The sequence below is a fragment of the Pleurodeles waltl genome, chromosome 5, assembly GCF_031143425.1.
Source record: "Pleurodeles waltl isolate 20211129_DDA chromosome 5, aPleWal1.hap1.20221129, whole genome shotgun sequence".
Lineage (NCBI taxonomy): Eukaryota > Metazoa > Chordata > Amphibia > Caudata > Salamandridae > Pleurodeles > Pleurodeles waltl.
The window spans coordinates 1,248,131,539-1,248,157,125 of record NC_090444.1 but is presented as its reverse complement, the minus strand read 5'-3'; the positions used below and the strand labels follow the sequence as shown (position 1 = coordinate 1,248,157,125).

The following is a 25,587-nucleotide window of genomic DNA, read 5'->3' as shown; positions in this document are numbered from 1 at the left end:
AAAACCACAAGAAAACTAAATGTCCTGATATCTAATGATGCAAAATTTGCTTCTGTACTGGGGAGGGAGCTCTTGGGATCAGAAGGTGAGGGTGGAGCCTGTTCTTGACTTTTAAAAGTTAGAGATTTATTCTTGTCATCACGGACACCCGGGCATGGTCGAGTGCTATGAGGTTCGGCAGAGTAAGGGCCTTCACTTGTGCCTTGTAGCTCTGGACCATGGTGGGAAAGGCTGTCGCTCCCTTGAACCTTACAGACCTTGTCAAGTGCTGGAATACTCAAGGAAGCATTGCAGTGCTGGGCCATGGGTGAGAGACTTGGGGGTGGGGGCTTTCTTCCATGGTCTACACAGTCCTGGTCAAGCACCATGATGCCAGAGAAGTGGGCTCTTGGTTTACCTTTGATTACTTCTGAAGTTCAGGTAATACTTTTTTCCCAGTTACCTTCCTGTCTGCGTACCAGAGTAAATGTCCCCACATCCCAGTCCACCTCTGAAATGGCTAAATAACTGGATGACTCATTATAGATGACTCACTGACACTATTTTCTTTAACTAAAATCACTGCACTGTTTTAATTAGCATGTGTTTGGTCTCTGTTACCTTGCAGCATAATAAATGTTTTTCCTGGCCAGAGGCTAGTGCCCCGTGTGGTCAGCGGAGGTCCACCAGGGAGGGCCTGCCCCAATTTGCAGACCTATGCACTACACCATTTCTCTTTGTTTTGCGCACCTCCAATTTGAGAGATTTTACTTTGTGGATGAGCCAAGGATTATTTTATTTTTTTCAATATTTTTATATCCCAAGAAGTTCTTTTGAGCTTGTTTATTCTTTTGCTCTGGTTTAGATAAGAAAGTACTGCCATTGAGGTAAAATACTGGCAGGGTGCAACTCTAGAGGCCTTGCCTCCCTCCCGTGGGCCTTCAAACCATAGTCCTGCTCTGTGAGGCCCAAGGAAATTGGCTGGTTAGTCAGCCAGACTTACAGCATTATTTAATTGCATTTGAATGTGTGCTTTCCAGGTGTTCTGCAAAATTGGGAGAAATCATCATATGCAAGTTAATGGAGATGTATCTCAAAACTGTTAAGTCTACACCATGATAATTAACAAAAGGGAATGCACTCTGCAACCATGTAAGTGTATTAATAATTACTATCTGAACATTTAAAGTCTTCAGGTGGCATTGATAGGGGTGTTGTGGCTGTGTCTCATTGCATATGCCATTAAATCCTTGTAACCTACATATGATTGTATTCTAGTAGATTTTTGGTGTTATTCAGTGTCTTGGGTGATGCCTTTAATAGAAGTCAAGCTATCTTCAACAGTTTTATTTGTTTTCTCGAGCATATTTTATTTTGTTCTGGGTATCTGGGAAACCATTTACCACGCTAGCCCCACTTAAGGCCATTATACATGTTGCAGCAAACTTCACTAGGGAATGAAAAAATGTAATCACATAAGTTCACCTTGATAGATCTACACAAGTTTCCCTTGCCAGCCCCTATCATAGTGAAACCCAGCTGCATCATTTAATGCATTAACATTCCATAAACCACCTACCTTTCTTGTCACTCCTTGACTTTATGCTATGCTCGTCATTGTCCCTGTTTAGTGCTCCTCTGCCTTTTTGCTAGGTTTGCACTGTAGAAGTACCACATACACACATTTGACACCACTGCCTACTTGAATAACAATCTTGCCATTACTAGTGGCTCTCCCTGCGACCCGCAGCAAGGACATCTTCAGACAGAAGACAAAGTGGTGATAAGAAAAGAAACAAGGAAAAGTTTTTTTTTCTATCTGTGCATCTAGGCTTCGGTAGGATATCCCCATATCCAGGTGGACAGCTCCAACCTGGCTCCAATTTAGAAACAATGAATACTCATTCTTTTATCCAATAAAAACCCATGTTATGATGCAGTTAAAGTCTACAAATTATCTATTACTCCTATCACATGTTGACTGTGTCTTTGACCCTGTACAGCATTTCACAGCCTTTTGACTAAGTATGTGCTATATAACTACTGCATTCATACATATATACCTAATGCAATCTGGAAATAAATTGTTAACGTACAATTAAAGATATAGGTGTGGGAGAGACCTTGGCCAAACCTTAAGTTTAAAACATATGTACTTATTTTACTAATGTTAATGTTTAAGTTTTTATTGTTTTACTGATATCCACACTAAGAAATTTGCTTCTGATGGATGCACTTTAACAATAGGCAATTGATGGAATTTCCTGTGATTTCCCATTGTATGCAAATTAGAGGGGCCTCACACATTCCCTTTCTGCCCAGGGCCCCAAAAGTCCTAGAACTGTCCCTGGTTGCAGAGGCAAGCGAAGATTAAAATAATCTGACAAAAATACTGAAAACCCAGAGAAGTTGTGTTCCTTTTTAGGTTGAGCATGCAAGCGCTTTGTCTTGTTGTAAGTATTGTGGGCTTTTAACCACGCCTACCTCACGCTGTTCACTTTCACTTGTTCGTGGACTTGCCTTTCAAAAATCACTTGATGTCATTGGAAATTGCTTTACGTTTGCCCTGCCTTGGGGCAACTTTTTTACCGCATTACAGACTGACCCTGTTACATGGATAATTGCACGATTGCCGATATACTTCAGTGTGGGTTAACTTTTTTTTTCTTTTGACAAACTCTTCAAAGTGAAATCCAGACATTGTGATGAGATATACAGAACTGCCAAGGAACTGAGTAAATATGGAATGCCTCATATATAAAATGGGACGCTGCTCCAGGCTTGTTGCCTTAAAGGTTACTCTTGTGAAACCTGCCTCCTCTGTTTTAGTCATGACAACAGTAAACTCACTTCATCCAGCAGTAACAACAAGTCCAAGAAGTCATTTGTTATCCTGTATCCCTGTCCATGTAAACCAAACTGGTAATCCCCCCCCTTTTATTTTTAATAGAATGATTATGTATCCGCCTTTATTGTTGTGAAGACGCTCGATTAATTTCTTTCTCGGCCTTTCCAGCAGAAGGCACTAAGCCTCCAGAGCATGACCCTCTCTTCAGAGACAAAATAAACATGACAAATTCTCCCACGAGAATAAATATACACAATTAGACAATATATTGGTAAATAAATGAAGCGACTACTAAAATACTGAGGCCAGTTACGAAGTGTAAATAGTCTAATCCAAATGAATTGTAGCAAGTAGGAAAGTTACTTTAGTAACCATAGCATTGATTGAAGATTACAAGGGTGACCCAATTTGACCCCTGACTTCTATTTTGAAAGTATACACATGAGGGGGGCTACGGCCTCCTGAATATCAGAGGAAGTCTAGACGTGCCTCATGACTGATTTCTATTCTTATATTATTTTACAGTGCTGTAGCAATGCGCGATCGCTAGCTGAGCCAGTGTTAGCGCTGTCGGCCAACATAGCTGAGTGCATAACAGCTTACTGCAGCTGAAATTTACTGTTTACTGTGCATTGGATTCCCACCTTTAAGGGTCTGACACGTTTTAAACGGGTGTGGATTCTTAAAAAAAAAAAAATTCAGATTTTACTAGTGAGGTGACCCATTTTGAAGCACAGGCTGTCAGTTCAGGACTTGGGATAGTGCTCCGCGTGACACAATGTTGTTGTTATTTTATGATTTGTTGTTTTTTTTTGTTAAAAATTCTACCTTTTAACCTCTTTAGTGCGGGCGTCCCCCTTGTGCGGGTCACGACCAGTGGCCGACACCAGGGAAGGGGTTAATAAATCCTCGGGTGCGTCGCACCCGAGGATTTATTTTTATTTATTTTTTATCCCTGAGAGACACGGAAGCTCTTCCGTGTCTCCCCCCGCCCCCCACCCGCCCCTTTGAGACGTCGGCGCGCTGACGTTACAATGTTGATTTCCCCATCGGAGCAGGAAGCAGCCTTGCGGCCGCTTCCTGCTCCGATGGGGAAAACGGCCACAAACGGCCTTCCCCACGTTCGGGAAGGCCTCGTAAGAAAGGGATGAGTCTCCCCTTACTTACGAGGCCTTCCTGAAAGTGATTCCTGGCCCCCGATTGCAGCTGTGCTGCGGTCGGGGGCCAGGAAACAGTTTCAGGAAGGCCTTGTAAGAAAGGGGAGAGTCTCCCCTTTCTTACGAGGCCTTCTGCGATCGGGGGCCAGGAAACACCACTAGACACCAGGGATTTCACGGGGGTCGGCCCCCTCAGAAAACGGGCCCCCCCCCTGGCATATTTTTTTTTAGTTGTTGTAGGGTTTCCCTGGGGGCCATTTTGGCCCCCAAGGAAACCATACAACAACTAAAAAAAATAAATAGATCTATATATATATATATATATAGAGAGAGAGAGAGATATCTATGTAGATATATCTATGTACATGGATATATCTATAGATAGATCTATAGATATATATAGATATATGTATATATATATAGATCTATCTATAGATATATCTATGTAGATAGATATAGATATAGATCTATATCTATATATATATATATATATATATATATCACTTTTGTCAATATGTGTGTGGTTTCCCTGGGGGCTGCGATCTGCTCCCAGGAAAACCAGACCCACATATAAAAGTGATATATATATATATATATATATATATATATATATATATATATATATATATATATATATATATATATATATATATATATATAGATAGATAGATAGATAGATAGATAGATAGATAGATATATATCTATCTGACGCTTTTCAACTGTAGCTTTTAGGCAGCAATAAAAAAAGTCAAGTAAGTATTGTGATTATGTTTCTGCTACAAAAGGGTCAGACTTGTCTAGTGGCAGTTTTAGTGATACAAAGGAGTGCAGAAGGTTTATATGCCTACTGCAAAGAGCAAATCTGTATTTTATGTAAATAGCTGAGTACATTAGTAAAGTCAGCCATTACCTGCGCTATAATACAAATGAAATGTATGTATGGAGGGCGGCTATGGAGAGATGAAGGGCACTTTTTCTGGGTGGTAATGAGGGAATTCGAGGAGGAGGGAGTGGGAGCACCAATAATGATTGTTGGACTGGGCGCAGGAGGTGCTAAAGACTGTGACGAATGGTATGTGACAAGGTGTTTTTTGAGTGTCTTGAAAGAACGTGCTGATTGAGGGAAGAAGCGCAGGTAAGGTGGCCTCTACTGTTGCACGTATCTCACACACACCATCGATTTTGTGACTGTCTACGTAGGCTAGTGTTTTAGAGCAACAGTTTTGCCAATAGCAGAGATGGCATCTTGATGGATGACTGCTGCCGGCACTCGGGTTATAAAGGACAGCTCTGACATAGGATCAGAGACTGAGACATCAGATACTGAGACAGCATCTGAGGGATAGGACAGTGGCGCAGACTCTGGGAGTGATTTTTCAGTCGGAGTAGTCCCATTCGATAACTCCTCTTCCAGTACATTATGAGGGAGGTGATGAGGACAGTCCTGCTGTCCCTTCGCAAGCAGTCTGTGCAACTGGGTAATAGTGGGTTAGCCCAACCCAGAGAACAGGTGAATGCGGCGGCAAGCAGAGAGAGAGAGAGAGAGAGAGAGAGAGAGAGAGAGAGAGAGAGAGAGAGAGAGTGAGTGCTCTCTTGGGAGCTCCCCAATTTAGTTCAGCCCCAAATTCCACCTCCCAAATCGTATTGTGGACACATCAAAATTATCTATCGCAAAACAAACTGGTTTTGTAACGCAGGCACCTGTGTTTTTGGTCCTGGGTTCGACGGCCATATAGAGAAACACACTAAACCCAAACATTTCTGGAAACTAGACATTCGGGGGAGTCCACAGAGGTGTGACTTGTGTGGATTCCCCAAAGTTTTCTTACCCAGAATACCCTGCAAAGCTGAAATGTTGAATAAAAACACTATTTTTCTCGCATTTCTGTCACACAAACTACAGGAATATGCTGGGATCCACAAAATTCCTACCACCCAGTGATTCCTGACCTGTCCTGATAAAAACACTACCCCACTTGAGTGCCTACACCTAGTGCCTGCGTCAGGAATGGATCACCCCAGGGTCAACAGCTGCCTCATGTAAGGACCAACATTGACCATTGTGTGATCTATTCCTACAAGCTCTTTATATCCCCTCAACCAGAAGAGTCCAGCAGATATAACGGTATATTGCTTTCAAAAATCTGACATCGCAATAAAAAGTTACAGAGTAAAACATAAAGAAAAATGGCTGTTGTTTTCAGCTCAATTTCAATATTTTTTTATTTCAGCTGTTATTTTCTGTAGGAAAACCTTGTAGGATCTACACAAATGACCCCTTGCTAAATTCAGAATTTTGTCTAGTTTTCAGAAATGTTTAGCTCTCCGGGATCCAGCATTGGTTTCACACCCATTCCTGTCACTAACTGGAAGGAGGCTGAAAGCACCAAAAATAGTAAAAATGGGGTATGTCCCAGTAAAATGCCCAATTTTTGTTGAAAAATTTGGTTTTCTGATTCAAGTCTGCTCGTTCCTGAAAGGTGGGAAGATGGTGATTTTAGCACCAGAAACCCTTTGTTGATGCCATTTTCAGGGAAAAAACCACAAGCCTTCTTCGGCAGCCCTTTTTTCCCATTTTTTTTGGAAAAAACGAAATTTTCACTGTATTTTGGCTAATTTCTTGGTCTCCTCCAGGGGAAACCACAAACTCTGGGTACCATTCGAATCCCTAGGATGTTGGAAAAAAAGGACGCAAATTTGGCGTCGATAGCTTATGTGGACAAAAAGTTATGAAGGCCTAAGCGCGAACTACCCCAAATAGCCAAAAAAGGGCTCAGCACTGGGGGGGGAAACGGCCCAGCAGCTAAGGGGTTAATAAGGTACCCGTACCAAAGAGATGCAGGTAACTTTGTTAGCTATCTAGCAGTAATTGATTTTGACAGCAATTTCTTTTAAGGTCAAAACTTTTATTGCATAGTCGAAGTATTCACGGTGGTATGACACATCAAGCCTAAGACATTAAGATCAAGATAAAAGATTGAAATAAAGAACAAATGTACTAATAATAGACCAACAACCACCAGCACAAATTACAACAATAATGATGATAATGACCATTCTACTTAATAATAAAACAATTCACATACTAACAATATCAAAAACACTAGCAGCATACCAATAGTAGCTCTTATAATGAATTTGAACAATAATATGAAATGCAAGGAAGTTTTCACTGTATAATTTTTTTTCTCTTTTAACCCCTTTGCAGCCAAGGACGTAACGGTTACGTCCTTGGCTGCGGTGCTGAGGGCGCCAAGGACGTAACCGTTACGTCCTGGGGACGGCTCATGGGGGGCATTTCCTCTAGCGAGCGCTAGGCCTACCCACACAGTCGAGGTACCATTTTTAACAGGAGACTTGGGGGAACGCTGGGTGGAAGGAAATTTGTGACTCCTCTCAGATTCCAGAACTTTCTGTCACTGAAATGTCAGGAAAAAGGGTTTTTTGGCCAAACTTTGAGGTTTGCAAAGGATTCTGGGTAACAGAACCTGGTGAGAGCTCCACAGGTCACCCCATCTTGGATTCACCTACTGAACTAGAGGCCAAAATCAGCTAGGCCCTTCGCAGAAAACACGTCAGATTTCAATGTAAAAATGTGATGTGTCCATGTTGCGTTTCCTGTTGCAAGCATTAGGCCTACCCACGCAAGTGAGGTCCCATTTTTATTGGGAGACTTGGGGTAACACAGAATAGCAAAACAAGTGTTATTGCCCCTTACCGTGCTCTACATTTTTTCCTTCCAAATATAAGACAGTGTGTAAAAAAGACATTTATTTGAGAAATGCCCTGTAATTCACATGCTAGTGTGGGCGCCCTGGAATTCAGAGATGTGCAAATAATCACTGCTTCTCAACACCTTATCTTGTGCCTATTTTGGAAATACAAAGGTTTTCTTGATACCTATTTGTCACTCTTTATATTTCAGCAAATTAATTCCTGTATACCCAGTATAGAATAAAAACCCTTTGCAAGGTGCAGCTCATTCATTGGCTCTGTGTACCTAGGGTTCTTGATGAACCTACAAGCCCTATATATCCCCGCTACCAGAAGAGTCCAGCAGACGTAACGGTATATTGCTTTCAGAAATCTGACATTGCAGGAAAAACAGAACGTGGAGAAAAATGGCTGTTTTTTTCACCTCAATTTCAATATTTTTTTCTTTCAGCTGTTATTTTCTATAGGAAACCCTTGTAGGATCTACACAAATTACCCCTTGCTGAATTCAGAATTTTGTCTACTTTTCAGAAATGTTTAGATTTCTGGGATCCAGCATTGGTTTCACACCCATTTCTATCACTAGGCTAAAAGCACAAAAAGGGAAAAAAACACAAGCCTTCTTCTGCAACCCTTTTCCCCTTTTTTTTCTTTTTTTTTAAAACAACAACATTTTCACTGTATTTTGGCTAATTTCTTTGTCTTCTTCAGGGGACCCGACAAAGTCTAGGTACCTCTAGAATCCCTAGGATATTGGAAAAAAGGGAGCAAATTTGGTGTGGGTAGCTTATGTGGACAAAAAGTTATGAGGGCTTAAGCACGAACTGCCCCAAGCAGCCAACAAAAGGCTAAGGAACCTGAGGGAGAAAAGGCCTGGCAGCGAAGATGTTAAGGCATGCTTTTTAGCAAAGGCCAGGACATTGCTGTGTAAATAGAAATGCTGAATTCTGAATCATTCAATGCAGTCATTGGCATAACCTGTAGATGTTGCCTTTGAAAGGTATTTGCGGATATCTTTCATTTGCCAATGCTTGTTCAAGCTTCAAAAAGAAAGGTTGATGCCGATGACTACATATGTGTATGTGTGCATTTATTTCCTAAATTACACATCTGCATCATGATGTTGCAGAAACAATTTATTTTAACTTTTATTTTACCACCCCAAGATGGCAGAAGCCCAGCCTCTCGTGTTACACTTTTAAACAACTGCAAAAAAAAGTACATTATAGAGAAAGGAGTGGCCCTATTGCAAATTGCTGCTGCTGGGTTTTCGAAAAAGGAAAGCATAAATACACATACAAATAAAAAATGGAGTGTGGATGGGCAGGGGAGCAGTGAAAGAGTGGATGAGTGAAACTTAAAAATTGTAGAGACGTGTTTCTTTTCTATTGCCTGGGGATACCTTAATCTTGCCTATTTATTAGGTCGAGCGCAAGCGCTTTGACCTGTTGTAAGTATTGTGGGCTTTTAACCACGCCCACCTCATGCCCATCAGTTTCACTAATTTTTGGGCTTGCCTTTCAAAAATCTCTGATGTCATTTGTAATTGCTTTACGTTAGTCCTGCCTTAGGGCGGTTTTGTTACCACCTTGCAGACAAACCCCCTTACATGGATAATTGCACGATTGCCGATATACTTCAGCATGAGTGAACTATTTTTTTGTGTCTCCCATTTGTGCTCCATGGCAGCCATGGCACTCACAACGGCAACAATGCAAACTCCATCAGCGGTATTGAAGCTCTGGTCACGTTGTTCACACTGTTACCTAATCAGTCATTTCTTTTGGCTCTCCCCTTCATGCTCCATAGCTTTCCCAAAAACAGTTCTGATTGCTAAATGCTTTTCAAATAAACAGAGAAATGAGCAACGCAGCTCTCCCGGCACAGCGGGAGTGCCGATAGTACAATATTCACTGCACTCGGCAAAAGTCGTCCCATAATTCTTTGCAAGCATTCTTTTTCAAAACATTTTTGCCCATAAACTTAGCCTGTGGTGGTCCTAAGACAGTGTGACCACCACCAGAACGTTCAGCATGACACACTTTTTCTGCTTAGGTCATCTCTGGGTCCCCACACTGTTAGAGCGGACCCCAAACTAAAAACTCCTCTGACCCTTCAGTCCCTTTTTAAGCTCTTTTATAGCTGAAACGTTTGTTTTACAGCTTGGAGTAGTTTGTGTTCTAAGGGCCTTAGTGTTACAGAAGGCCTGCTAAGCCTGAAAATGTGTAAGGCACTAGCTTTTGAGGGGCTAAATATGTGGTTGCACTACATTACTTTGTGCCATTCTATTTTCATGTGGTTGTGCTCTCTGGGACTAATATGGTTACATGACCATGTTTCTTACAAATTATATTTTTATTGTGGTGTTCTCTAGGGGCTGTTATGAGCATTACAGTTAACATATTACAATATTTGCTGCACCCGGTCGTCCCATAATGCTTTGCAGGGCATTCTTTTACAAAACATGTTTGCTCATTACTCAGCCTGTGGTGGTCTTGGGACAATGGGACAACCTTCAAAATGTTTGCCACAACCTGCTCTTACTACTACTAGGGTAGTGGGGACACCAAAACAATAACCCCTTCCTCCATTCAGTGTCTTTTTAACCCTCTCATGGCTGGAACTTTTTTTAGCTGAGAGTAGTTTGTTTTACGAGTCTTGTTTGTAATATCATTGCAGTAGGTACGCTAGCCTTGAAAATGTGTAATGAACTGCATCCTCTAGGGGTTAAATATATGGTTACACTGCAGCACTTCCAGTCATTTTCTTTTCATGTGGTTATGCCCTTTAGGGGCTAGCTAAATGGCAACATGACCATGTTTCTTACAAATGCAATTTTCATTGTGGTGCCGTCTAGAGGCTGTTCTGAGCGTTACAATCTAATGGCAAACGTTTATTTCTGAGTAAGGTTTTTATTGAGTTTATATGATAATTGTATATGTTTTGTTAATCTCTCCTTATTGCAATTATGGCCATGGTTCAGGCCAACTTAAGATCCTTTTTACACTAGGACTGTTTTAACACCTTTATATGTCCAAGTGACCTTCTAGTTTTTTCTCTCGTTACTCCTCCGTGGGTGCCTTGTTTTGGGAATGGTGTTAGCCAGCCAGCAACTCTGACAGTAGGGTGGTGAAAGTGGTATTCTATTGGAATTTGCAAGGCAGATTTAAATTAGGAAGCTAAATGGCAACGTTTTCATTTTTGGCCGCAGATAGAGGAAGAAGGTAAATAGAAGTGCTTTAGTTATATGCAGGGCCACTGGAATTTTGTGGCAGGAAAAGACCAAATTATGAGGCAGGGCTGAGAATTTATGTGGCAAGAAAAGTCAAGTTATAAATTTACAATGCCAATAGCTCTAACTCAAGCAAATGGAAGACCCATTGCTTTGCAAATGCTTGATCTGATAGAGACTTACTAGTTGCAGATTCCTTACCTTAGAATTTTCCCCCAGACGTCCGACTGGATCTGGAGATTTTTTCTTCGACCAAAACCCTTGTGCGTCTGTAGGCTGTGTGATGACGTCGGGAGTAGTACGTAGATGCCGCCTCAGCGCAGTGACATCAGTTCTTTCCTTTCTGCGCCACTTCTGATCCGGAAAGATCTTCCCTGATCTCTTTTTAACTGATTTAGACCGTTTTGTCAAGTTTTTTGGTGAGTTTTTAGTGCGTTGAGATGTCCCCAAAGACTGGTTTCAAGCCGTGCGAGGACTGTCACTGCATGATGTCGGTGACGTATCTTCATCGGGTCTCTTTGTGGTGCTTGGAGCACGTCCACGACCCGATGTCATGCTCCGAGTGCAGGGCCATGCGCCCGAAGGCCTTGAGGGAGTGGTCTCTCAAGCTCATGGCTACCTGGCGCTCAACTCCACATAGGTCCCGGTCTCTCTCGAGGGGAAGGTCTCAAGACCGCTCGCGGAGCCACCACTATTCTTTTTCCTCCAAGTCTTCAGACATTGGTAAGAAGAAGAAGTTGAATTGGTCCCGTCACCCTTCGACTTCACCCCATCGCTCGGCTGATGCGACGCGGGAGGAGCCCAATTAAGAGTTTTATGAGGCCATGTGCCTAATTTTTGGGCAGGCTGACCCCGAAACGGCGCCTTCGGACCCAAGGGGTTTGGTCTGGGGGCCTTTGGGTTCCGCGCCAGCGGCTTCGGCTCCGGCCACCGAGGTCCCCTCCAGAGCCACTTGCGGATCTGCACCAACGCCGGTCGTACCACTGAGACCTTCCCCAGTTCGATTGTAAACTCTCCCGATGTCGGTGGTACCCACCATCGATGTCGACCCGATCCTCATCCCCGATGACTCGGAGTCAGAATGCCGTCGGACGATGACGTCTCTGGCTTCTATGGGTCCTACTCACCCCAGGTCGGATTTAGACCCTTTTTCTGATGGGTACAAATTCGGGGAAAGATTGAAGGGGTCCCTGGACCCTTATGAATACCAAGAAGACCCTGATTTGGACTAAGCACAGGAGTTGGGTGAGGCCAGGGGCCTGGACACTTCTCCAGACGCTGGCATGCTGTCTCCTCCTACCGTGGCTATGGCAGAGGGAGTGACTTATTCTATGATGGTCAGTAGGGTGGCTGAGGTCCTTGCCCTTGAGCTGCCTACTGGTCAGGTCAAATCTCCTGACTGAGGTGCTTCAACCAGGGGCTTCCACATCTGAGCCCCTTTTGCCATTCAGTGAAGCCCTCACTGATGTCCTCTTGGGTACTTGGTCCAAACCCAACACCGGGTCTCTTGTGAACAGGGCTATTACACGCTGCCATCGGCAAGCCCCAAACAACCGTAAATTCCTGTCCGAACACCCCATGCCTGAGAGTCTTGTCATCCAGGCTTCCTCTTCCTTGGGCGCATTCCCTTCCACACCCACAGATAGGGAATCAAAAAGGCTGGAACAATTTGGGAAGAAGATGTTTTCTTCCTCCAGTCTTGCGCTGCGGTCCATGAACACTGTATGCCTTTTGGGCTGCTATACCACCTCTCTGTGGGATGCGGTTGCGCAAGTTCTGCCACAGATACCAGAGGAGGCCTGTGCTATAGTCTCCCAAGCTGTCACCGATGAGAGAGATGCAGCAAAGTTCACGATCCAATGTGGGCTGGACACGACTGACTCTCTAGGCAGGTCGGTTGCGACGACAGTGGCCTTGAATTGCCACGCCAGGTTGCGTACTTCTAGTTTTTCATGGGGTGTCCAACAGTCTCTTATTGACATGCCCTTTGATGGCTCCCGTCTCTTTGGAAACAAGGCGGACTCGGCCTTGGAGAGGTTCAAGGACTCCCGGGCTATGGCTCGGTCCCTTGGCCTTTCCACTGCCCCTCGCCCCCAAGAGTCCGCCTTTTGCCCCTTTTGTGGCCACGGAAGGGGCTCTCTGTCACATCCCCAACTCAGCCACTGTGCCACCCATGCTGTTAAGCCACAGCATGGCTGGGGACGCGGAATCCCATGTGTGCGTGGGACACAGAAACAGAAACAGAGGTCTGCCCAGTCCACCCCTGCCCCCGCTGCAGCCTCCAAACCCTCCTAGTCCATCCCCTCACTCCAATCGGTGGCAGGATCCGCCATCATCTGCCCCACTGGGAATCCATCACTGTGGACGGGTGGATTTGGCAGATAGTTCGAAAGGGCTATTCCCTCCCTTTCAAATTTGCCCCACCAGCTATGCCTCCATCAGTCAGCCATCATTCGGAGGATCATTTGGCACTTCTCCCCCAGGGAGTCGCAGCTCTCTTGGCCAAGCGAGCCATAGAGAAGGTCCCTGTGCCAGAAGTAGGTCGTGGTTGTTATTCCTGCTACTTTCTGGTGCTGAAAAAGGACAAGGGCGTGCCTTTGGAACCTCAATTACTTCCTCAAGAAGGAGAAATTCAAAAGGTCACCCTGGCTCAGGTCCTGTCTGCCTTAGACCCAGGAGACTGGATCGTAGCGTTGGACTTGCAGGATGCTTATTTCCACATTCCCATCCTGCCTACCCACAGACGATACCTGCGATTCGACTAGGTCACGAGAGCTTTAAGTTTACCGTGCTCCCCTTCGGCTTTACCAGCGCCCGTCGGCTGTTCACAAAAGTGATGGCGGTGGTTGCAGCTCATCTGCACCGGTTAGGGGTTTCAGTCTTCCCCTACCTCGACGACTGGCTGTTGAAGGCGGACTCGCCTCAGAAAGTCGTCTTCCACTTTCAGACTATGGTAAACCTCCTGCACACGATGGGGTTCACCATCATTGTGCCTAAGTCACACCTGCCTCCCTCTCAGATGCTCCCTTTCATCTGAGCTGTTCTGGACACAGTGCAGTTTCGGGCTTATCCTCCAAAAAAGCGAATTCTGATCTTTCAGCCTCTGTCTTGGGTTTCGGTGAGACTGACTCTGAGGCTGCTGGGCCTCATGGCCTCCTGCTAGTGACACATGCCAGATGGCATATGCGGGCTCTGCAGTGGGGCATGAAGTTCCAGTGGGCACAGCATCAGGGAAATCTCTTCGATATGGTCCAGCACTCGGAGGGGACTGCGAAAGACCTGCAGTGGCGACTTTCGTATCCGCTATATCTATCCATAGTGACAGATGCGTCACTTCTGGGTTTGGGTGGCCACATGGGAGAGGCGGAGATCATAGACCTCTGGTCTCCAGCAGAGGCTGGGCTACATATTCGTTTTCTGGATCTCCGGGCGATCAGGCTTGCTTTGAAAGCATTTCTTCTTTCCCTCCAAGGGAAAATAGTGCAGTTGTTCACAGACAACACTACCGTCATGTGGCACTGCAACAAACAGGGCGGAGTAGGTTCCTGGACCCATTGTCAGGAGGCACTACACCTCTGGACATGACTGGAACATCAGGGCATTACCCTCGGGGTTCAACGTTTGGTGGGCTCTCTGAACGCCAGAGCAGACAAACTCAGCCGTTGATGCACAGCTGATCACGAATGGCGTCTCCATCCAGAAGTGGCACAAGGTCTCTTTCAGCAGTGGGGAGAGCCTTGGTTAGATCCATTCACCTCAGCAGAGAACGCACAATGTCAGATGTTTTGCGTGTTGGAGTTTCCAAGGCGGCACTCGCTTGGAGACACTTTCCGTCTCGAGTGGCACTCCGGCCTCCTTTACGCTTTTCCGCCTATACCACTTCTGCCCAGAGTTCTCAAGAAGATCAGGGACGACCGGACGCAAGTTATCTCGGTGGCTCTGGACTGGGCACTGAGAGTATGGTATCCAGAGCTATTGAGCATGGCCACCGATCCTCCACTCAGACTGCCTCTTTGGGTGGATCTTGTGTTGCAGCAACATGGGGTGGTTCTCCACCCAGCCTCTCCTTTTTCCCGTCTTCATGCATGAAGATTGAGCAGCAGCAGTTGACGACTTTAGACCTTCCACCCGAAGTCTGCAACGTTATCTTGGCAGCCAGGCGTCCCTCCACCAAAACGGAATATGCCTGTCGTTGGCATAAATATGTGGCATAGTGTGCCAACAAGTCTGTTAATCCCCTCTCTGCTCCTTTGTCTGAGGTTCTTTTGTTCATTCTTTCTTTAGCCCAGCTGGCTCTGCTTTGGGCACTCTTAAAGGGTATTTATCAGCTATTTCGGCCTTTCTTCGGTTACCTGATCAGCCCTCACTCTTTAAGTCTCCTATTGTCAATTAATTCCTTAAAGATCTCACCCATTTATTTCCTCCCACCCCATGTATTATGCCTCTGTGGGACTTCAGTCTTGTCCTTACTTACTTAATGTGTACTCCCTTTGAGCCGATACACAATTGTCCTTTACGGCTCCTCACTTTCAAAACTGTCTTTCTTGTTGCCATCACTTCTGCTTGCGTAGTGAGTGAGCTTCAAGTTCTTTCTTCTAAGCCTCCATTCTTGTGCGTACACCCTGACAAAGTAGTGTTGCGCACTAAGGCTTCCTTCTTTCCCAAGGTTGTTATGCCATTTTATGTATGACACTCCATCACCTTGCCTACTTTTTATGCACCTCCACATCCTTCCCATCAGGAGGAGAGACTCCACAGTCCGGACCCAAAAAGAGCTTGGAATTCTATCTAAATTGTACTAAAGATTTCCTGGTGGACAATCAACTCTTTGTTGGATATGTGGGATGCGAAGAAAGGGAAGGCGGTGCAAAAAAGTACAATCTCTTGTTGGGTACTTCTCTGTATCAAGATGTGCTACGCTTTGGCCAAGAAGCAACCCCCTGAGGACTTGCGCGCTCATTCCACCAGAGCAACTGCCGCTTCCACTGCGTTAGCACGTGGAGTTCCTGTCCTGGATAACTGTCAGGCAGCTGCGTAGGCATCCCTGCACATGTTTGCTAAACATTACTGCCTGGACTGTCAGGTCAGTCGGGACGTCTTCTTTGGTCGTTCGGTCTTGCAGGACTTTCTAGTATGATCTTGGTTTGCAGCCCACCTCCGAGGATGACATTGGTTGGGTATCTATTGTAAGGTAAGGAATCTGCAACTAGAAGTCTCTATCATATGTACAAGCTACTTACCTTCGGTAGCGAAATATCTGGTAGAGACATATTCTAGTTGCAGATTACTTACCGACACACCCATCCTCCCCGCTTGCAAACTGATTTCTAGGGACGGGTTCCCCCTTCAGGTCCTTAGCTCTGCTGCACCAATCTCAGTGTTCTTAGCGGCTTTGCGCTTTGGCGTGGAAAGTCTTTAAAAGAAACTGATGTCACTGCACAGAGGCGTCGTTTATGTACTACTCCCGACATCATCACGGTGACTACCACACCCGCGAAGTCGACCGACTCCACCTACCGACACACAGGGGTATTGTTCGAAGAAAAAGCCTCCGGATCCAGTCTGATGCCTGGGAGAAAATTCTAAGGTAAGAAATCTGCAACTAGAATATGTCTGTACCTGATATTTCGTTACCAAAGGTAAGTAACTTGTACTTCAAGTTCTCAGGACGATGGAGGTCTGTAGTGGAGGCCGTAAAAGCGGTGCCTGTGTTACTAGCAACAGACTTCCAGAAAATGCATCTTTTTTTTTTTTTTCCTCATTTCGCCACCCTTGCTTTGGTTGAAATGAAAAGGCAAAAGCCGAGGCACTTATGATATGAGTCCAGATGTGCGGTCCACATCGTTGCCGGGCCGCCCCACCTGTTCTAGATATTGCACTTTTCCCAATCGACTGCCATCGACCAAGTCTTATTATTTTCTTCAAAACCTGATCATAACCAAAGCAACACCCAATAAGGTGAGGGGAGATCTAATCATTGGACTGAAATTTCAAGAGGAGGCGATCAAACAAAGAAACCACAAAGCATAAGTTATATGACTGAAAACTACTCAACATTTGTAAGCTACTGATACACATTTTGCCAATCCACCCAAAAATTATCTCTTCTAGTCAGAGGACCACATTGTTCCATTTTACACAATCGATTCGCTGATGATTGCCAGTCTTTAACAAGGGGGGGCAGTGGATCAACCCATTTACAACATATTTCTCGTCTAGCCAAAAGCATTAATACAAACAACAAGTGCTCCTGTTGTGCTGATAATTTCAGGTAATTTGTTCCCGGGTCACAAACCCCAAACACCACCACAAGAAGGTTTATTCTTACGTTTACATCAAAAATTACCCTCAGAATATTTCCTATATCCTCCCAATACTTATTCAACATTGCACATTGCCAAAACATGTGAACATCGTCTGCATTGTCTTCCCCACATCGCGGACAATATTTCTTAATTTTCCCAATAGCTGTTAATCTAGCAGGTGTCCAATAAACCCTATGTAGTGTAAACAAATGGTTTTTCTTCAATCCCCGCAGGTTTAGTAGTAAACCAAAGTTCTGAACAAGACGTCTGCCATAGAGCTGCGACTTCTAGGGTTGGAAAAATCTTTCCCCATTTCAACACAGGAAGGGAAGGGGCATCGTCTACTGATTCCAACAAAGCATGATACCAAAAGGCAACTTCTTTTTTAATTGTAGTCAAGTTTAATTTCTCTTCCCATATGCTCCTCCCTAATTCTCCCAATCGTCGAGAATTAACCCAGCTAGATAATTGAAGATACTTGAATATAGAACTTGTCCCCCTAGTACACTCCTGAAATGCAGACCAGGTTAGCAAATCAGAACCTTCAATAATCTGACCCCATCTTACCACCCCGCTAGTTCTCAAAGGGATTGATAGTTTATCGGTAAGACATTCTGGAGTACCGGGAGAGTCCCAAATAGGAGCAGAACTGCAATAATAAGGTATCCCTAGCACTTTCCGAAGATGGATCCAAACATTACAAGCCTGTTTGGGGAGCTTTAAACGCACCTTCTTAAAATACTTTGGGTGACCAAATTTATATAGGAAATAGTCTGCACCTCCCTCAAGGTGTGCCGTCAAAGCTCTCCAATGAATACTCTGACTTCCTATTCCATAACATTCTGGTGTTTTTTAATTGAAAGGCCAGATAGTATCTAAAAAAATCTGGAGATGCAATACCACCCCACTTTACTTTTCTACTCATCTTTTCAGGGACTGGAAGGGGAGGATATCAAATCATATGTGATCGCTCTAATCAAGGAGGTTATCCCAAGCATAGCAATGCTTAATTTAGAGGAAGATATCCAAAGGGTCCATCGGGATCCGTTCAAGAAGAACCCCGGAAGGAAAAACCCCAGGAGGATTTTGGTAAATTTTAGTACATATACAACTAAAGAGAGAATCCTATCTGAAGCCCTTAAAGTTGGAGCCTTTTCTAGGGGAGATTGGTCATTCCGTATAAGATCAGATGTCTCTAAAGCTACACTAAATAGGCAGTGGGATTGGGAAATTATATGCGGGAGCTCCGTTCCCTTGGGGCTACGGTTCAATTGAGATTTCCAGCTGCTTTACGTATTATGTGGAAAAATAAAATGTATAATATGAGAGATCCGGGAGAGGTAGGTATGTTTATAGAACAGATTAAGGCGTCTCAGTAAGATCTAGGGATTCCCCGTCCGACGGAGGGTTCAAATAAGGGTTAACAGGATGGTTATCCTAGGAGAGATAGGGAGGGTTCCCTTGGGGGGGGGGGGGGTTTGGGTGTGTGGTGGTGTTGGTGGAGGGAGAGGGTGGCACTAGGTGTAGGGGTTGGGTTTGGGTTAGGGGGGTAGAAAATGTTAAAAATAGGAAAGTCCTTAAAACTTGCTATATAGGAGAGGGGAGGTTTTGTGTTCAAGTTTTTTTTTTTTTTTTTTTTTCCTCTTTTCTTTTGGGTATGACTAAGTATGGGAATCTACGATTAAAATTTCTTTCTTGGAATGTTAATGGTCTAAGGGTGCTACAGAGGAGGAGGAAGATTTTTGAATATTTAAGATTGGCTGAGGAGGATATTATTATATTACAGGAAACTCACCTTCAACGAGAGGAGTGGGAGAGTTGGGTTAAACGACTGAATTGGGTCTCATTTAGTGTCTGTTCTTTTCAATCTAGCACGATTAAAGGTGTGGCAATCTTATTCAAAAATTCTTTAAGGTTTAAGATAGGGGAGGTCCAAGTAGATTTTAGGGGTAGGTGGGTAGTGGTAGAAGTGTGTGTATGTGGCTACTGGGTAACAGTTGCAGGTTATTACGGCCCAAATTCGGATGATCCGACGCCTTTTCAAGATTTGTTTAATATCTTACTGTTAGCTAGGTACCCAGTAGTACTAGGTGGCGATTTTAATATTCTGTTAGATCCCGTTCTTGATAAATCAACCCCCAGGGGTACGGTTAATTCACCTAAAACAAGGGCACAGGTGAGGCAAGCCATGCGGGATTTAGGTTTGATAGACATATGGCACTGGAAAGGGGGTGAAGGAGACAGATACACATTCCACAATAAAAAATATGGACACAGATCCAGATTAGATTTTTTTTTACTACATAAGAGTTTATGTTCAGAGGTGATAAAGGTAGCTCACAACCCAGCACACCTTTCGGACCTTTCGGACCACTCAGCTGTAAAACTACATTTGGATATCAGGGTTGTAAGCAAGGGCATTAGGACTACAATTAACCGTTTTTTATTCTTAAATGACTCAATAGTAGAGGTGTTAAAGAAAGACACAAGAGATTTTTTCTATTTAAATCGAGGAACAGCAAGCTTAGGCTATGTCTGGGACGCTTATAAGGCATATATTAGAGGGAGGCTTGTGAGTCTAGCAATATATAAGCGTCGCGAGGAAAGGAAGCAGGTGGGGGGCATGGAAGCATCTTTAAATACTTTTCAAGCTCTAATCCATAAAGCACGAAGAGAAGGGAAGGAAGAATTACTTGAGGAGTTGATACGCCAAGAGGATAAAGTTCGGATCGACCTAGATTGTTTTTTGGAGAAGCGTAACAGGTTGAAATGGGAAAGTAGTCAATATGCACATTTTGAATATGGAGAAGGTTGTAGTAAATTGTTAGCTTGGAAGGTTAAGTCAGATCTCTCTAAAAGGCATATTTTATCGGTTAAAACAGATTTTACGAATCAGATTTGTACGGAGCAAGATGAGATTGAGGGGGCATTTGTGTCTTTTTTTCAGGAAATGTATTCAGAAAGTTTGGTAAGCTCAGAGGAGTCGGTTAGGACTTTTTTGGAAGAAGTGCATCTTCCAGCTCTAGATGATTCAGCAAAGTTGGTGTTGAATTCCGAGATAAGTAGGGCTGAGCTTGTCGATGCCATAAAAGCTTTGAAGAAAGGGAAAGCAGTTGGTCCAGATAATTTACCGAATGAGTTATACAAGGTACTGGGGGAAGATCTTATTTCGATTTTATTGGAGTTATTCAACTCCATGCTTGTAGAAGGGGCACAGATACCTAATTCTTGGAGAGAAGATATAATTTGTTTATTGTTAAAATCGGGTAAGGACTCAATGTCTTGTTCATCATACAGACCAATTTCATTGTTGAATTCGGATTATAAACTGTATACAGGGATCTTATCTAGGAGACTGGGGAAGGTTATGGGTAACGTGATACATCTGGATCAAAAGGGATTTATGAAGGGTAGACAACTCCACGAGTTAACTCATGAGTTATTTGCTGCAGTAGATCTAGCTGAACATAAAAAGGCTCCATTAGCGATTCTAACTTTTGATGCGGAGAAAGCTTTTGACCGTGTGAACTGGTCTTTCTTGGGGGTCGTGCTGGAAAAAGTGGGATTGGGTTCTCCTTTTATTAGGGCTGTTAGAGAATTGTATAGATGGCCTTTGGCGAGAATCTTGGTTAATGGTCAGTTATCACAGGAATTTAGGATTTTTCGGGGTACTCGACAGGGGTGTCCTTTATCTCCCTTGCTCTTTAATCTATACATTGAACCTTTGCCAACTTTATTACGGGTTTGTAAGGACATCCCACCGTTTCGGATTGGGGACTGGGAAAAGAAAGTAGCATTGTATGCAGACGATCTTATGCTATACACTAGTGATGTGATGACTACTTTACCTATTGTCAAGACATTGATGGAGCAATTTGGTAGATTTTCAGGTTATAGTATAAATACAGAAAAAACGGAAATCATGTGTTGGAACTTGGTTTATGCTTCTCCTTTAGTTAAACAAGAGATTAAATACTTGGGAATTCGGGTCACAAACGATCTAAATGACGTAGCTAAGTTAAATTTTGATACAACCTAGAGGGATACTAAAAAGCTGTTAAAGGCATGGGCTGTTCTTCCACTTTCTATAATAGGAAGATCTAATATTTTGAAGATGTGTATACTCCCAAAGTTTACCTTTTTATTTAACACAATCCCACTAGAGTTTAAGAGGAGTTGGTTTAAAAAATTGGAGGGAGATTTATCCTCGTTTGTTTGGGCTTCCAAGGGAGTGAGGATCTCTTGGAAAAAGATGAGTAGAAAAGTAAAGTGGGGTGGTATTGCAGAAAATGCATCTTGTTGCGGAAAACCACAGGGATTGCTGTAGCACGCTGGGAGTTAATTTGAAGGAAAAAAAAATCTGACTTAAGTTTGTGTCTGACATGATGCTTCAACAGCTTTTTAAAACTGATTAATATCTCGTGTAAACAGGTTACAAATTGTAAATTTCCCCCGCGGTGTGGCCACCCCACAGCCTCATTGCATTGCAGAACTTTGTCTTAAATCCCTGTGGCATTTGGTCACGCCTTAATACACATTCCGAACCACATGAAACGCGGATACCAAGTTCACGCTGCATGCTGGTTTCAATTCAAACACGTGGCTCCATCCTTTTCAGAGAAACGCAACGAGGACACATTAGGCCTTGAACTGATGAGTAATTGCATATGCAAGTGCTTTGAGTGAGGCGCCGGTAATGTTTAATAATAACTCCTTATCTTTACCGCTGATGTTCTGCGAAACTTTAACATATTATCTGTATGTTGGCGCCGGGTTTCCAAATATTCATATATTTTAAGTTCAGATGCAACTATATTTGAGTAAACTAGTAGTTCTCAAAGGGTTTTTACTATGAATGCATTCATTTGAGCGCATGGCCATGCGCCATTATGCTCTGTTCATGCACAAACGCACGTGACTTAGTAGGTGCATTTTTTTTCAGAAAACATAGTTATCATGCTTTTGATTAAGGTCATCACCCAAAACAACAAAAATAAAATGTATCCACTCAAAACCGGCACAACATTATCTTGGTGTTTATGTGTACATTTTGCAGTTAGGGTCTAATAAGGAGATTGTTTCGGTCTTAAAATGGCGGACCTTTGTCTCTTGATGCTGCCAGGACGTGTATTAAACCACCTATTTATGAGTTTGTATTATTTATTGGCTGAGACATCCCAGCTCTCAAAACAAAGTACAAAAAGATTTGTTGGTCTTTCCGCCTCCTTCCCACTACATTTAAATTGAAGCTCGTGCATAGTACAGGCAGTGTGTCAGCGGCAGAGTGCGGTCTAGATGATGATCTCTTGCGTACACCCACACCAGTACTTCTGGCTGTACCTGGCAAATATCTGATGATATTGACATTAACTTATTTTTGGAGTCCTTACGTTTAATGAACCATAAGTGACGCCTGGACAAGAATCCTACTGTAAGATTGTGGCTGTAACTCTTTGTGCCTTTCTTATCTATGGGGTCAACTCGTCATGTTCTTAGTACTATATCAACATTTTATATTATTCTCAAATTTCGGTTTAAAATGCATCTTTTTCTGACCTGTTTTCAGTCTTTATTCTTATAGAAAAGTATGTTCAAGAACTTGACCTTGCATGATGAGTTTTAATATTTTCTGGATTTCATATGATAAAGGTTTTGCATTTATATTTTTGTACAGTTCAATAATTAAAGCAGTGGCCCCTGGAACTTAAGTGCTCACAAGGCTTGATGTAGAAATTGATGGAAAACCTTATTATATTGCTTTATCTCTAAGCAGCATTGAAAGCAAAAGAAAAGCGCCTGGCTTCTTCACTCCATGGGTAACTTTTATTGGCTGCCAGGCAACATTTTTTGCGTGGACATGTTTCCAGGTGAGGTAAACTTCACGGCACCTTCATCCAAAATTATTAAAGTTGCTTGACTAGTCGTAAGAATTCCTGTAAGAAAGCCATCTTGGATTAGAATTCCGTCTGAACCCTTTGCGTGGACCAAAGGAGGTACATCTTTACAGACTGTGGCACAACAGCGTGAACAAAGAGAAACTGATGAAGGACTTATGTAGGTTAGTGTCACAGTATGGTATAGCTCTGAGCTGTTCGAAGGCTGTAAAAATCTTCTGGAAAGTCAGTGCAATCGAGTAGAGCTCTTTCTGATACAGCCTTAGATTTTGGCCCATAGGAACATTTCAGGCTCAATAAGGTCAGATAAATAATTTTACCAGGCGAAACCACGGCATTTGGGCCAGCCTTGTGTACTTGCGGATTCCTCATACTTTGCCAGTTAACCTTCAGCCATCATTCAGTGGCGGCTCTTCGTCATATAGTCTTCTAGAGCCTAGTTTGGAAACAGCCTTCGACATTGTCCTGCTTGACATTTGTTTTGCTTCATAATTGTTTAAATCTAAGTGTTTTTAGTTGGACAGACATCTTACTTCAGTGCAGCCATGTGCCCTTTCTGGACAGCCCTTCTGCTAGCTATTCCATAATAAATTATCTGTCTGCTGTTTTTTTTACACTAGTTAGTCCTTACCTAATACAGGCGTGTGTTTAATCAATAGTGAACAGTAGGTGACCAACAAACCATACACTTTGTTCAGTGCTGAGAGTAGCTCCTAGAAGGACAGTTCTAGAAAGATGGCACAGTGAGTTATGTGCTTGCTATCCTATCTGGTTTGATATGTAGTTTGTGAGTTTCAGTTCTGTCACGGCTGTGTCAGCCTTTGACGTTTCTTATGGAAAATTTGAGTATCATTTTAGATGTGTAATAGCAACATAATTTATTTGCAAAAGCTTCAAAAACGGAAACGCTGAAAAGTGGTATAGAAAAACAAGCTAATATCATTAAAAGTACACAGTTGGAAGACTTTGGTTTGGTCGGGTACTTCAAACATTTACAGTTCTGTTTATCAAAGGTATATTCTCAAGTGTTGTAACCCTCTTCTGAAAAATATGTTTTTCGAGGATGCAATTAAAATGGAAAATGTGGCTTCTGCCACGTTGCCTGTAGTTAAAAAAGTTAACTTGCCTTTGGTACAATCGGGGTCACAACAGTGCTTAATTTCTAGATAGAAAAGTGCAGGTGCTCAGAGTTCTCTTCTGAAACACGCGGCTGCTGCAGTTAAATGTGTGAGCACGGAATACAGAGGCAGCGTAATCCTGAAGCCATCTCGGGCCTCTTTAATCCATTTAAAGCCACTCCCAGCGCTTCAGCTCACTCTTGCAGCATTCTGCTTTCTCCCTTTGTGACGCTTTTTCGTTTTTCCCTTTCTCCGTCTTTCCCATATGTATTTTGCTCTCAGCAAATGCTTGAGGCAGAATACTAAGCCCCGGCCCTCAAAAACAAGTGCCGGTGCTCAGCACCGGAAACAACAAGCACAAATTAAGCATCGGGTCACAATAATCAAGCTAAACCTAAGGGACTAAAACTCTGGTGCCAAGGAGAACTACCCAATATGGTGTTAAAATTAAAAACGTTATAAATACATTAAAAAAAATTAAGAACAGTTGTTATTTTGTGTAATGAATGCTGTTTAAAAAAAAAAAAAACTTTTCTACTGTTATTAAGGATTGCTCTTCTATAGTTTAAGGTACCTAACAATCCAGGTTATCAATGGTAAATGTGAGGTCTTTCTGGTTGCTTTTGTTGTTTCTGTTCCCGTTTAGTCGATTACTCCAACTGCAATTGACAAACTCGCAGCTTTATGAGCGCTCCTATTTGTGGAGGTATTTCCTAAACAGAGGTCTTTATCATCTACTAATTTTCATAGCTCAATGCAGGAGTTTACTTGAACACTATGTTAGGGATGTTGTCTTTGAGTGAGTATTGCTCCCAAGCCAACTGGACTTTGCCTACTGTTCAGTGATTGAGGGTGGGGCGTATTATGTCAAAGTCATATGCACTTGGAGGTTAGTTGCATATACTTTTTATGATTCAAATCTCTATTAATTTTCAGAACAAAGAAAACTGTGTGTGACAGGGACCTCATAGCGTTCCCCTTTCGTAGCACCAGTTGAATCAGACATAACAAATGCAAGACACCCCCTGCCCCCGGGAACCACAGTGTTAAGGAATACATAGGTGAAGTAGTCTTGCTAGTCATAGTGTGGTGTTCTAAGTAGCTTGCTGCTGATTAATTTCGGTTTCAGGCTCCGTTAATTGGAGTAGGTGGAGCTATCTGGGGCAGGTAAGTGTGTGAAATTCCGAGGCAAGCATGGACACCAGAGATCAGATTATGAAGTGCCTTGTGCGGATACTGTAAGGATCAGTTTTTCCATTCCCGGAATGTACCAGAGTTGATGGTAAGCAGGGGCCTGACCTGAACTCCAGTGTGTCAAAATGTTTTGCAGGGCCGCACCC

The 25,587-nt window shown here is 43.3% G+C and overlaps 1 protein-coding gene across 1 annotated transcript in view; it reads left to right on the top strand.

Moving 5' to 3' along the window:
- RNGTT (RNA guanylyltransferase and 5'-phosphatase) overlaps positions 1-25,587 on the top strand; it is a 1,492,790-nt gene that overhangs the window by 727,456 nt on the left and 739,747 nt on the right. The gene's annotated exons all lie outside the window — the stretch shown is intronic.